Raw genomic sequence first — 15,786 nt, 5'->3', positions numbered from 1 at the left:
CTCAGCTGAATTAAAAAAGGTGACTTCAACTGAATAGCATGCCCAGAGTAAGAGATATTTTTTGCACCTCTATAAAGGGAACTTCTTTCATTTTACACGTATGTCATTCGAGTGTCAAAAAGAAAAAGAAAACCCTCTCAGACACTGTTTATTGAAAAAAATTTCATGAGAGACGATCTCACTTTTCCAGCAGAGCAACAACCTAGCTTTCTAAAAAGGAACAGGGGATGCTTTTGAAAACACTGCCTGCGTGTTGCAACACATTTATTTTAAAATACTGTTTCTATTATTCTTGAACACTTAGAGCAAAACTTCATTGTAAATGGCGTTATCACCACGAATGGTAAGTTGTTTTCATGCGAGAAGTTCAAAACCTCCTCTGATGTGGTCAATTAGAGGAGCTTTATATAACTCAGGACCAACGGAGAGTACGTTTTGCTGTGATTTTTTTTTTTAAGAGTTGGGTTCTCATATCCTTCTGACCTACATAGCATGGGGGAGTCAGCCATCAGCTGGTACTTCTCAGAGTTGCTCAAGGAGAGCTTCCACATCAGGGCCAGGCAATCTGCGTGCTGGCTTCTGTGTGCGTCTATTTATACATCCAGCTATAGAGCCGCCTATCGCCATTTCTCTCTGTTCAATCACTTGCCATCGACACACTTTGTGAACGAAAGTTCTTTGGTGTAAGCATGATCTTAGAGTAGATTTACACAAAGTGCAATAGACCTTTATCTGAGGAATGATGTGTGCAAAGAAAACCCTGGGCCGGTACTCCCTCTGCTGTATCAGCTTTGACCTCAAGACCCACCTTCCTGCAGCCTGAAACCAGCTTGAAGAGTCCCTTTCCTCTTTCCTGGAAAGGGACAACGGGAGGTGGGCGGAGAAAGCACTTCAGCTATTCTTCTTTTCAGAGTAGACAGCAACCTGGTGTGGTTACTGGGAGTCCCTCCTGTGTCCTCTGCTGCCATTCAACCACCACCCCTGACGTTCAGCTGGAAGCTAAGTGTGCAAAGCACTAATGTATAACGTCTTTCACTTACACAAGCCGTACTCCGGCTCTTGATAAAGTTCTAAATCACAATTACATTAAATGCCAAATTTAGAAGTCAAGGTAAAGGGGCCCTCAGAGAGCGATCTGATCCCTGCCTAAGGGAAAAAAGAACATCTGAGAAGGATTTGATTGCCGGTAGTAGATCACCACAGCTCAGACGGTCTGAACGGGGTTTGTTTACCTGTCAGGTGGGTGAGGTCTGCGGTTGGCTTTCAGAAGTAGATTGCCAGGCCTTCCTTCCAAGGCTCCTCTGAGTGTACTCAAACATCCAACCTCTTGGTTAGCATTCACCATTGGCACCCCCTGGGGGCTCTTTTATGGGAAATAGTCATAAGCAAAACACATGAAATCAAGTGACACAGCAGAGGTCAACACGATGTGCAGTGGGCATGAAGAGACAGAAATGGAGGAAATGAAGATTTCTTGAAGAAAAGTCTATCGTTTAAAGCACTGTCACAGGGGTGTTCAAATGGTCTCCAGGATCATCTTCAGCCAGGAGAGATTGCGGTGGCTGATGGAGGGCTGTAAAATGACCATACACTGTTGAATCCTTAGTTTATATCTGTTCTTGGGATGCCAATTAATATGGCAGAAAGAGGCACTTTCCAAGACTCAGGGTCAGAATTAAAAGCAAATAAAGCATTTTCCTATTCTTAAAAAAGCGTAATTGATTCACTTAACAAGTATTTCCTAAGCATCTACTTCTGAAGAACAAGTGTGATATTCTCTGGGCAAATAATTTTTGGTTTTAGTAAAGGTCACCCTGTACAATATAATTAGTTTAAGATTTAAAGAATTTAAATATTTCGAGTACTTAAGATCATGGGCATAATTTAGTCTCCTCATCAGAAAGTCAGATCAGTGATAAAGCACTGAGGGTGACCCGAAGGCCGCCTTCCCATTTATTTAGGTCAGTGTTCAACAGGCAAAGTCAGGAGACATTTTGGTTGTCATGCTTTGGGGAAGGAGGGGTCCTACAGGCATCTAGAGGTTAGAGCCCAGTGGTGCTCCCAAATGCCCTACAAAGCACAGGACTGCAATTCCAGGACAAAGAGTTAGCTGACCCAAAAAGTCAGTAGTGCCAAGGTTGATAAATCCTGTCTCAGGCTGATGTTCCTCCTTAAGTCACCAATTGTGAGTCCCAGAAACAATGAAGATTCTGCATGGAGAGACCTGATATTCATCTGTCCCTTATATAGGAACAGACCCTTAGCTAGACAGTCAGAGAACCCAGGGCCAAGAGCAAAGTGCCAAAGAGATGAAGGAAAGAAGGAGGAGCCCAATACAGAATGCAGACTCTGCTAGACTGGAGAAGCGGACAAGCTGAGATCCCAGCCGGTGGGCTGAAAATGGGATTCTAGGCAATAGAGGCCATCACTGAAGGTAAATTCAGAGGCGTCATTCTCAAAGGCCAGCTCTGCTGTTGATGACTCACCACCAACTGCTGCCTTTTCTCTGGTAGCACTTCCGTAGATGCCAACCTTTCTTCCTCATCCTTCCGTGTGCTTGCTCTGATCTTCATCTTGGAGCTCCTATGCCAAACTTCTCCTCACTTTCTCTTACCCCAAGAGCAACAGTACCTGGCTTCCCCACCTTGCTCAGCCTTCCCCTGCTGGGTTTCCTACACTGGCCCATTGAGTCACCACGTGGTCACAGCAAGTGGGAAATGGAGACAGAGGGACCTGCTGTTGTAGCCAGGGATGCATATGTGCTTCTGTAAACCAAAGCTGGGAATATGAATTCATTTTCCCAAAGAAATACCTTTATTGATCAGACTCTGTGGTTCTATGAGTACACTATAGTACAAATAGATTTTTATAAAAATCGTTGTGTTTTAGGTCTCAAACACTCCAGGCTACTTCAGATGGCTTCGTAGGCTCCCACATGAACCTAAAGTCACCCACACTATGTGGGGTTTGCAGTTGAAGAATGTCTTTCTCACCACTTCTCTCATCTCTTCCTCAAATGAGCTCAGAAACGTCTATGCTCTTTCAGCACAGAGCTTGGCTTTTAGTGGGTATGCAGTAAGTAGTTCATAAATTAATACATGCCCAATTTTTTGAAATGATAAACATATTTTGGTTGTTAAAATGTCTTGCCCAATGAAACATGGTCTCTTAAGTGACAGGTCTGGAGCCATGGCAGGCTGGCTCCTTACTCAGTGCTATTTCATGCTATCTCTCTAGGTTTGTCCGGACTAGGACAGACACACAGCCAAAGAAGTCTACAGTGGGACGAAAGTATTTCCTAGACCCCAGAATGCCGGGTCACTTCATAGAGAGGACTTTTTAGGAAGAGGTCCTTTGTACTTGAATTTAGCCTGGTTCCCTTGCACAACTTCAAGTAGGGAGCTCGCTTAGAGCAATCCCATCAGAGACGGCTCTCTCTGCTCTTCAAGGCAGGGGAAGCTGCTTTTGATTTATTTTGTGTTTCACTACAGGGCTGAGCACACCTTAGAGGGGTTTAATCTGTTGACTTGAATTGATATCAGATGCTGGGCTTGGCCTGATGTAAACCTTCACACCTTCACGCGGTAGGACTGAGCAGGTCATTGGAACTCATTTCAGCTTAAATACAAGGCCCCTGACAGTTCCACCCAAATCCCGCTGAGGTCCATGGGTCTTCTGGTCAAAAGATCACAGCATTGACACTAGACACAGTTAAAGCAAAGGCATACTCTTCCTTCTAAGTCCATAGGTTGAAGACATAAGATGATCTAGGGCTGACAATGTCAGCTCCCTGCTCAAAAACTATCGATTACCTAAAGAATAAAATGAAAAGTCTATATTCCAGCATTCTGGTCCTAATTTACTTTTTCACACTTATTGCTCATTACTATTTTCATCTTCCATGTGCTCCAGTCAAGCAGAACCATTTTCTTGACTCCATGTGGGAGATTCACATCATTTTTTCTGCCAGCAACGGCCTCTGCCTTCTCTCCTCCTGCTCTTAACCCATCTCTATAAAACCCAAACTGAGTGGCTAATTCACTCTTTATTTAACAAATAATCTTTACTTGTCTACTAAGTGTCAGGCAATACACTCAGTGTTAAGAATACAAAGGAGAACAAGAGAGTCAACATCACTTGTGGAGGTTAAATTCTTTAGCAACAGCTTATATAAAACAAATACGTTAATTAGTTACAAAGTGTGACGCATTAGGAGAGAAATTAATAGGATGCTATAAAACAGAATGATAGGAGAAGGTTTCTTAGAAGGAGAGATCACAGGAGACTCTTTGGGGAGATGCCATTCAAGCTAAGAGCTAAAGCCACGTGAGAGTCGGAGAAGAACATTCTAAGACGAAGGGCAGCAAACCCAAGGACTCTGAGGCAGACAAGTTGTGGTTATAGTAAAGGTCACCCTGTAAACATAATCAGATAGTTCAATATCTAATTTTCTATGACCAAATGATACACTTCCATGATGCTCTTACCCACCACCAACCTACCCTTTCTGGCCCAAAGTGGAAATAGCACTTACTTCCTTGAATTCCTGGGGGAATCTATCTGTTCCTCTCTTGTGAGGTGTCTTACTTTCTGCCTTAGAATAAGGTCATTTATCTCCTCTCCCCTGAGGGCAGGATGGATGTCACACTCATTTCTGAAGACCTCCATAGTGGAGCAATGATGGCCCTCTATCAGTTTCTGTACTTTTTTCCACTGGGCTGGCAGGTAGTGTGCTCCTTACTCCATTACTTCTACAGTCAACAATGCTCATTGCCTGATTGCTTATTGAAAAGCCTTCGCTGACTAGAAAAACGGCACAATACTGGGACATCTTGCAGGGCTGAGAAATGATAGGCTGATAGTTCTAGGGGTAAATGGAGAGGAACTATAAATCCACATGGCTAGTTGAAACGCTGAATTAGGACAGGTGTTACACTTAAAATTATCTATATGTATATGTACACACACACAGGATTAATGACAACAGAAAGTGTTGAAGGAAGAAAAATAGCGTGGTTGTATAAGAACATTCTCACAGAGGATAAGAACGCAGACTTTGGGAAGCAAATCAAAGTCACTGGTAAATAAAAGAGTTAAAAATCATAGCACAAAAATTGGTTTCATGAAAGAACAGTGTTCTGCAGTTGCCTTGTTATGATATTGAATTCTACTTGAGTAAATTAGGAGTGGTGTTCTCTTGTTTAGCTGTCATTAAAGAACCCAGTGGTAAATGTCAGAATCCCCACCAAGATCCCACTGAGTTTTGTGAAATTCTCCAAAAACCTCTCCAACAGAAGAATTTATAACTCTGCATGTTCGACCATCTTAATGTGTGAAACAGACTGAGAGATCTAAGACTAACTGTATGAAGCTCAACTCCAATTTGTTTATTTTTTTACAATGTCTTTGACACATTGCGTTATGTCACGTTCCAGTTTGAGGACAAATGACTCCCCGTGTCCAACAAGAAATACATTTTAAGAAGCATGCCAACTACACTGTTATTTTCCTTGCTGTGTTCAATGGCGGGCACTTTGCCACATCTTCTGTCTTCAGATCATTTATCAGCAACTGAGTTCGCTCCTGGTAAAACAGGCTGGCTTAGACTGCTGTCTCTCTCATCCTGCCCATCTCTGAGACAAACTCACAACGTTTTGCATTTTGCATTTTATATGGTATAAGCAACCTCTAAAAAGACTCCAGCAATATGAGTTCCAAGGATGATATTGGAAAGTTTACAAGTATTCTTTTTTAAGAAGGGGAAATTACCCTGTTCTGAGCTATATGCATGTAGCTCCTTGCCACATTCCCTGGAAACAACAAAATGCCCTTTACTTTAGTTTATATGTGGTCTGCCTTGGTGTTATTCACAGTTAATTCTTAGCAGCAGAAGAAACCTTAGGGATCCAAAGAAACATTTATTCAACCCAATCAGTCAGCTATTGGGGGGGCGGTGGGGTGGGTCAGATACGGCTGGTTTCTGAAGCCGACTCCCAGTAGAGGGATCTTGGCTGCCCCCAGTGATAACCATCGTTGTCAGCAGGAGGCATACCAGGTACTGATACCAGCACCTGAAAAGGTTCAGGGGCTCCACCCTTTATCTTTCATTTCAAAATTGACTGCTGAGAATTCTCTTTATACAATGCATTGGATGATAAGTGTTTAGAAGAGGGATGGATTCTGAAGGTGAATAAAGCATGAACCACAGAGCCTGTGAATGAGCACTAAAGGAATCAGGTATTTTAAGGTTAAAATAGAGAAATTTCTCTGAGAAACAGAAAGAGGAATTGTAGAAAGAAAAACAATAAAGAAGTTACATGTACCTAGATCCAATCTCTCATTTGGGCTCCAGCTGCTCATGGGGTTCTCTGCCTACCTGTACACTGACCAGCCTCATCAGGTAATCAGACAGTCTGGCATAAAGTTCAACATAATAAGAAGGACTATTTACCTCCACAGAGTCCAAGACAAGCAACAGATCCCATTGGAAGATTTCTGCTAAGAGACTTAGCACCTTTGTACCCCAGATAAAGGCCTCAAGCTTTAAGGGATACTGATTAATCGATTTTTTTTAATCACAGTTTTTAAAGATAGATATGTCACTGACTGTTTTAAATATTTAAAAGAACCATCTCGGCTAAAGTACAAGATTGGGGTGCGTGCACACTAAAGTTAGAGAAGAGGTTATTAGACCTTCAGGCTTTGCTAATTCTTAATTTAGTAGAAAAGTAATACCTCTCAAAAATAACTCCACAAGTCTTTTTGGTCATGTAATGGAGTCAGTTTTTTGTTGTTGTTGTTTTGCGGGGTTTTTTTGCATTTTTTAAAAAGTATTGTGCTTTAGATGAAGGTTAACTGAAGAAACTAGCTTCACATTAAGCAGTTAGTAAACACTGTTTTGTGGTTGCCAACTCCATAACATGTCAACAGTCTCCCTTCTCAAACTCGGGTTCCCCATTACCAGCTTTCCTGTCCCCTCCTGCTTTCTCGTCCTTGCCCCTGGGCTGTTGTGTTTTGTTTTACAGGCCTGTCTAATCTTGGCTGAAGGTTGAATCTCAGGAGTGACTTCATTACTGACCTAAAAGGCTGTCCAGTGGCCATACTCTTGGGGTTTCTCTAGTCTCTGTCAGACCAGTAAGTCTGGTCTTTTTGGGGAGTTAGAAATTTTGTTCTACATTTTTCTCCAGTTCTGTCCAGGACCCTCTATTGTGATCCCTGTGAGAGCAGTCAGTGGTGGTAGCTGGTCACAATCGAGTTGTACTGGACTCAGTCTGGTGGAGGCTGTGGTACTTGTGGTCCATTAGTCCTTTGGACTAATCTTTCCCTTGTGTCTTTAGTTTTCTTCATTTTCCCTTGCTCCAGAAGGAGTGAGACCAGCAGGGTACCTTAGATGGGCACACATAAGGTTTTAAGACCCCAGACACTACTCACCAAAGCAGAATGTAGAGCTTTTTCTTGATAAACTATATTACGCCAATTGAGCTAGATGGCCCCCAAGACCACGGTCCCCACAACCCTCAGCCCTTTAATTCAATCCCTCAGGGAGTTTGGATGTGTCTACGTAGCTTCCATGACCTTGCCTTGGACAAGTTATGCTGGCTTCTCCAGTGTTGTGTACTGTCTTACCCTTCAACAAAGTTACCACTAATCTATTGTCTATTTAATATTTTTCTATACCTACACCTCCCCTCCCTCATACCTATCAAAGATTGTCCCTTGTTGTGTGTAAACCTTTTCATGAGTTTTTGTCTTAAGTGGTCTTATAGAATATTTGTCCTTTCATGATTGACTTATTTCACTCAGCATAATGCCCTCCCGATTCATCCGTGCTAGGAGATGCTTCACAGATTCATCGTTGTTCTTCATCATTGTGTAATCCTCCATTGTGTGTATGCACCATAGTTGGTTTATCCTTTCGTCCATCGATGGGCATCTAGGTTGTTTCCACCTTTTTACTATTGTGAACAATGCTGCAGTGAGCATGGGTGTGCGTATGTCTATTCATGTCACAGCTCTTATTTCTCTAGGACACATTCCTAGGAGTGGGATTGCCGAATCATATGGTATTTCTAGTTCTTGCTTTCTAAGGAAGCACCGTATCATTTTCCAAAATGGATGCACTCTTTTGCATTCCCACCAACAGTGCATAAGGGTTACAATCCCCCTGCAGCCTCTCCAACACTTGTTATTTTGGTTTTTTTTTTTTTTTGATTCATGCCATTAATGCCGGGGTGAGATGGTATCTCATTGTGGTTTTCATTTGCATTTCTCTAATGGCTAGAGATTGTGAGCATTTCCTCATCTGTTGGCCACTTGAATGTCTTCTTTGGTGAAGTGTCTGTTCATTGCCTTTACGCTTTTTTAATTCAATTATTTGTCTTTTTATTGTAGAGGTGTTGGACTTTCTGATAGATTTTAGAGATTAGACTTTTGTCAGATTTGTCATAGCCAAACATTTTTTCCCCAGTCTGTAGGTTATCCTTTTACTCTTTTGGTTAAGTCTTTTGATAAGCATAAAAAAAAATAATAATAAGTGTTTAATTTTTAGAAAACCCCAGTTATCTAGCTTATTTTCTGGAGTTTTGTGTTGTTAGTCATGGTTTGTATCATGTTAATATCGTGTGTTAGGGCCTCTAATGTGGATCCTATTTTTTCTTCTATGATCTTTATAGTTTGGGGTTTTATATTTAGATCTTTGATCCATTTTGAATTAGTTTTTGTATATGGTGTGGGGTATGGGTCCTGTTTCATTTTTTTGCAGATAGACATCCAGGTTTGCCAGCACCATTTTTTTTTTTTTTAAAGCAAGAACACAATTCCACTGGAATACATTGGATTCAGCCTCCAAATAGAGGCAGTTCCAGGGTTATAGAGAGTTTTATGTCTACCAGCTAGTTGCATATGAGAAGCAAGAGATACAATTGGTGCCCATCCTGGAGTAACCTGCTCTCTGGTGGCACACAAAGTCTATTTTTTAAAATGCAAAACTTAGAAAAGAGTCAAAAAGCCAATCACTGTTTAGTTACTATGTTGGCCCTAGGACCCCTGGTGATACAATGGTTAAGCACTTGGATGCTGAAAGAAAGGCTGGCAGTTCGAACCTACCGGCTGCTCCAAGGGAGAAAGGACCTGGTGATCTGCTTCCATAAAGATTACAGCCCAGGAAACCCTATGGGGGAAGTTCTACTCTGTCCTATGTGGTCACTGTGAGCTGAAGTCAACTCAAAGGGCACTCAACATGTTGATTCTATTTTATTTTACCCAATTTAGCAACTTATTAAGTATATTTAAGAAAATTCATTTAAAAGCCTAGAAAACAAAAAGAAAATTCAGATTTGGCTTTTAGATTATTGCTAGCAACACAGTAAAACTGGCCACAGATACAGAAGAAAGTTCCTTCACCTTGAACGTTGTCTTCATTATCTAGTGTAGCTATAACAAATACCACAAATGATGGCTTTTACAAACATAAATTTATTCTGAGTTTAGGAGGCTGGAAGTCCAAATTCAAGGTGCCAGCTCTAGGGGAAGGCTTTTTCTCTCTGTCTGCTCTGGGGGAATGTCCTTGCCATCAATTTTCCCCTGGGCCTAGGAGTTTCTCAGCACAGAGACCCCATATCCCAAAGACAACTCTGCTCCTGAGTGTTCTTTCTTGGTGGTAGATGGTTCCTGTCTTTCTGCTGGCTTCTCTCTTCTTTTATGTCTTGTAAGATAAAAGGTGATACAGGCCACACTCCAGGGAAACTCTCCTTCCATGGGACTAGGGGTGTAACCTGAGTAAGGGTGTTGTATCCACCCTAATCCTCTTTAACATAACCTAATCTTGCCTCATTGACCACAGGCAAAGATTAGGATTTACAACACATAGGACAATTACATCAGATCACAAAATGGAGGACAACCACACGATGCTGGGAGTCATGGCCTAGCCAAGCTAACACTTCTCTGGGGGACACAGCTCAATCCATGACAAACATTAAGGAAAACAGTTCACTAGCAAATGTGCTCTTGCACTTTGTTTTTTAGGAAGAGAGAACTACAGTAAAAATGATAACTATATCCTGCTTCTAATTCCTTTACAACATATCCATGATTGAACTCTTCATTGTATCTAAATCTCTAAGATCAATCAATCATTTTATCAAACTGATTTTTAGTTAGCATTTTGTTCCCTAAGAGACAGTTTACATCTCTTACTCTGTGATTATTAAGGTTTTACTCCCCATTTGTGAGGAATTGTAGTTTAATCTTTAAAGATGGAAAATAATTGCTAAGATGCTCTAGAGTATAATAAAAGCAGATGATATTAGAAATTTGAAATGGGTATTTACTGTTTTTGAAAGAGCCAAAACACAATTTTTGAGGAAGAAACCGTAGCTCTTTCGTATTTTTTTCTGGGAAGCTAGAGTTGGCTAAGTGGAAAGACATGAGAAATAGTACCGGGATCGGACACTGCATGTCTGGGGCAGGAGTAAGGACAGGCTAGTGGGAAGGGATGGCAGTGCATGCTGGGACATGTAGGCAGCTTAGCAGCAGCGGCAAAAAAGGAAAGCTTGAAAATCGGGTGCCTTTTATAAGCAATTAAATGTTTTTTTTTTTAATGTAGTCTCTATACTACAGGAATAAATTTAATCTGTATGCCTTCCATTTATGAGTCTCTTGATTTTCAAGAAAAAGAAGCTTAATTTATTATTGTATTGGTTTCTTTAAGCTTTGCCTTGCCTTTATCTAAAACACACACACACACACACATTTAAATTGTATTTGAACTCGATCACCTACATTGCTGTCAAAATTCCTAATCACTTTGACCAAAATATATACTCAGAATGCACCCAAATTCTTTTTGCTAATGATGCTTTTGAATTTCAACAATATTCCTAAAACAAATATTAAGATAATGTTATATAAAATAGTGAAAAATACTTGGGTGCGCACCTGAAACTAAAAAATACTGCCTGCGAATGCGTCCGTTCCGTCGGAAGACAGCCCCGGCACTGTCACTGACATGGTTTCTACGGTGTATCCCACATCGTGTAGGCGCACACATACACACAGGCACAGAAACACCCAAACTGAACAAGAACTTTAAAATACGATAAATTTAGGAGTGGTAATTACTTAATTGTTGATGTGAGTCAAATGAACTTTTTTGAAGTTCACTTGCTATGAAATAAAATTCTCCAAACAATGACCTGAAATATTATAGCTCTCATATACCTAGAAATTAACAAATATATGTTGCCATTACAGATATACATGCATTTCCACAGATATGTGGCACCTGCGATATATGACTCTGAAATGTATTTTTATTAGCTCACTATCTGGGGGGTCAAATAAATTTGTTACATATCTTGATTTGTGTCACCTGTTTCTGAAAGTTGAGCATGTTGCTCCAATTTGTATGTCAGGTGAAACTCTCCAGATCAGATTGCCCGGGTATGACTCAAAAAAATTGTCGTTTCCTACCAAATGCCTCCTTTCAGGTTTCTCTAAGTTGGTGAGCCAGACTCTTGCAGTAGTTCTAGGCAGTGTGGAGCTGATTTTTGTCCTCTGACTTGCCTCCTCTCAGCTGCCTCTAGTTCTTTGTAAACAAACACCAGCTGCCTTCAAGTTGATTCCAACTCAAGGCTACACCATGTGTTACAGAGTAGAACTGCTCTTGGCTGTAATTTTTATGGAAGTAGATTGCCAGACCTTTCTTCCAAGGCGTTGCTGGGTGGGTTCAAACCACCAACCGTTAGGTTAGCAGTCAAGTGCAAATCCTTTGTGGCCCCCAGGGTCCTCTGGTTCTTTGTACAGCTTTGAAATTGCTGCTGCTGGAGAAATGGGCTCCTAGTGAGCAGCAAAGACCTGTGGTTGGAAGGTGGTTATTTCAGCTGAGTGTGCAAGGGTTCTCCTGGCACAGACACTGTCTCATGCAGGTGGCACTCCCTGCATCTAGCTCTTCACTTCTCTGTGTTTTTGCGCTACTGCTTTCAATCATTGAAGAGAAACCTGCAAAGCTCTATAAGTGACTTCTAAGTTTTTGTTTTATTGTCCTCTAGGCTGTCACCTTAGGCCTCGTGTCAGTTGTAAGTGTCAGCTTTGGTTACCCTCAGTACTGTACAAATAAGTCCTGTTGTAACATGTGAAGAGAAGATCATGTGATTATACCCCTCCTCTAAATGCTCTATGAAATGCTCCCCAGTGGACCCACACTTTATATCTACCAAGTAACAGGCATAGCCATATGCCAAATCAGTTAAACTGTCTTACTCCTTCCTTATATTCACCGGTGACTTTTAAAGTAAATTAAATATTTACATGGTTAAATCAAATCAAACCAAGCCAAACCCATTGCGGTCAAGCTGATGACAAGTCATAGCGACTCCATAGGATGGAGAAGAGCTGTCCCGTAGGGTTTCCAAGGACTGGCTGGTGGATTCAAACTGCTGGCCTTTTGGTTAACAGCCAAGCTCTTAACCATTGCACCATCAGGGCTCCTTACATTGTTACAGCTTTTAATTTTAGCTAATTTCTAAGAATTATACATATTCCTGGGTATCCATTTCAGGAATTACCTTTTTCAATCCACTTCATTGGGACTATCAGCATATATTTGATCGGATATTTTAATATATGCCAGACTTTAAGGCTTATTGGCATTTTAGGAAATACATACAACATAACCAGGCACTTAAACTTAACCTAAAATAAAAATATCTGAGCACCTACAAAGAAGGCAACCCAGCCTCTGTAAATGAGACACCTTTGCCATTTGGTGTTTGGGTATACAGGTTAAAGTCATGGCCATAGTATTCGTGTCAAAATAGAACAGTCAAATATACATATATTTTCTCTTTTACCTATGAAATCAGTCTGTGCAGCTCCATGCTGAGTCTTTGGGAATGGCATTGATTTAAAGACTGTCTTGTTTATTTTTCACATGATGACTGAAATATCTATGCATAGTATTGCTTTTATATGTAAAGTTATACTGTGTTGATGGATTTTGCAGTCTTTTTATGACAGGGCAGTATAAAAAAACCTTTCTTTCCCTGTCTACCAAAGAAAGCTTTGGGGTTAAATGACAGAACTCCCCTAGCTATTTGTCTGTCACAGAGAACGGTAAATTGCAGCCTGTCTGGAGGTTGGTGTTTAGACACATTCTGAGATTAATGGTTTTGCATAGACACTTCGGACTCCAAGTGATTTTGAGATGAGCTCTACAAAAAATATCCTCTTGTCTAAACTGAAGCAGCAGGACTTTGTAAAGTCTGGCATTCTGAGCTCCATCTAAATGAAATTTTATTGGTAAACAGATGACACTGACATTGAAAATTATATGGCTTCCTTTATGTCTTAAAAAAAATGAAGAAAGGTCTTTGGCTAAATCTATGGTAACTGGCCCCATTAACATCTTGCTTTTCTAGTCCAGTCCAGAGAGCTATTTTTTTTTCTACCGAACATTTTCAACAAGCCTGTGCTTTTGTACTTAAAGAAGCAGATGTCCAAAGAAACTTTTGATATGACAAATGAACAACCACAAAGAAAAAGTTAGCTAAGTGCTGTGAGTCACATGAGAAAACAATTTAGCCAAGAATGTGCTGATTCATCTATTTTTGATAGTATCAGTTTATTTTTAGTGCTGCACCATAATCTGGTAGGTATTCTTACAGCTGGTAAACCGGAACACCTTAAAGGTGATGAACTAGATATTGAAATATGCAGAAGGCACACAAAGGAAAACGTGCATTGTAGTTTATGCTCGCATTTTTTAGCAGTTATGCTGACTACTTCTGTAAGTTAATTTCTCTATACGGACCTATCGTGAAGCTCATGAGAATAAGGGGTTTAAAGTAACAGATTTACACAGAGTAATTTCTTTTCCCTTTGGTCTCAATGTTGGTTCAAGTGAGCACTTGGATAAAAATAGGTTTTAACACTTAATATTTTAAGCACTATAGTAATATGTTAAAATTAGGAAAGTTTTACTACTCTTCACCTTATTTGTTTAAATGTTTCCAAAATATTTTAAAAAAGAAAAAGGCTTATATTAAAGACTGAAGACGTAAAATAACATTTTACAAAGAACTTTTAAAAATAGCTCCATATAACAAAATTATTTTCCTGGCAGGTAATCTATAGGAATTATTGAACAAATAATTATTGAATACCTATTGTGAACAGGATACTGCACTAGACAAGGTCAGAGATACAGCCAAGTAGTAGACAAGATCCCTCCTTAGTACTACCGTCTAATTAGTAGAGTGATGATTAGACTTACAGAAGGATAAATGTCAGTGCCAGACAGAAAACATTTGCTCTCTGTGAGTTCAGGTGAAGAGAGGAGCGCTCTTGAAGGCCAGAGGCTGGAGACATTAGCTGGAGAAAAGTAAAAAGCTGAAAGTAAAAGGCAAAATCAAGACCAGTACTTAAATACAGGAGTTTGGATATATACAGACCTGGGTACCTATCCTGGCTCTGACCTTCACCTTACTTATTCTCTATAGCTTCATTTTCCTTCTTTGTAAATACCTGGCTTGTTAGACTTTATAAAAATCAACTGAGAAAATGTATAGAAAGGGTTTGACCCTGGACCTGGCATATAAATAGCTGTTAATAAGTTCTAGCTATTAGCTAATTTTTTTTTTTTTTTTAAAGTAGAAAATACCCAATTTGGCTTCACATAGGGAAGTCATAGAAAATGAGCCTAAAACGTTATCAACAACCCTGAAAGCTAGGCTATGGGCCCTGACTTCACTGACTTCAGAGAGTAATCACTGAGGGTCTGTTCAAAGTTTTTGAATAGAGAGATGACGTCATGAAAGCAGTGTTTAGAAAACCTGGTGACAACGGCCGGTGCAGTGCGCCTACCCAGGAGAGAGACTGGAAAAGGGAAGTATTGTGGCCGACCAGACACGAGGCGAAGTCAGTCTGACACGGGGCGTGGACGTAGGGATGGAACAGAAGGACTGCGGGAAGGGAGAATAATGCCTTTTGATTTCATTGTAGCTAAGAACACTTGGCTCACTGTAGACTTTCTCCAGCTATTATTTACGTAACAGTCACTGCCTAAAATCAAAAAGAGAACCTTGAGAGTGTTTTCTGACATACGTGTTTGCAGTGAGGGCAAGGGAGGACAGCCAGCTGTAGCGGTTGGTTCCTCAGTTTCGCTCGTACTTTCTTTCCCGCTCTCCTTCCTCACACACGGCCGATTTCCCTCTAACGCTGAAGACTGATCAGAAGGCTGTTTACCCCAGAGGAGGAAACCGCAGGCACATCTCAGCCTTTTCATGGAGTCTGTCACCAAACGATTTTTGTGACTGGGTAAGTCACCGTGAAGGGGGCCTGGTGGCGCAGCGGTTGAAGCGTGCGGCTGCTGAGAGCAAGGCCGGCGGTTGGAGCCCACCAGCCCCTCCGCAGAAGGCAGTCGGCTTCCCTAAGGGATGACAGCCTTGGAAACCCCGCGGGGCAGCTCCCCTCTGTCCTGCAGGGTCTCTGGGACTCGGAACCGAGGCGGCGGCGACGAGTAACTGACCGCAGGTGGCAGAGCTTGGGCTCCGTGGGCCCGGACTGCGATTCCGTCCAACCCGTGAAGGGTCAGTGACATTCTGCGGCCAGAAGTCGGTAAATCTGACCGGCACGTGTAGGTTATTTTATGCCTTCCTGAAGAAGTAAATTCCTGCATTTTCCTTCGTCTGTAAAGTTTCATCCTGAATATAATGCCACATTTCTTGTAAAAATAACACGCATCTCAGCAGAAGGAATGATTGAGTCATCTTAAAAATGGAGGAAATA

This window comes from Loxodonta africana, chromosome 21, assembly GCF_030014295.1.
Source record: "Loxodonta africana isolate mLoxAfr1 chromosome 21, mLoxAfr1.hap2, whole genome shotgun sequence".
NCBI classification, from domain to species: Eukaryota; Metazoa; Chordata; class Mammalia; order Proboscidea; family Elephantidae; genus Loxodonta; species Loxodonta africana.
This window is presented reverse-complemented; position numbering follows the sequence as displayed.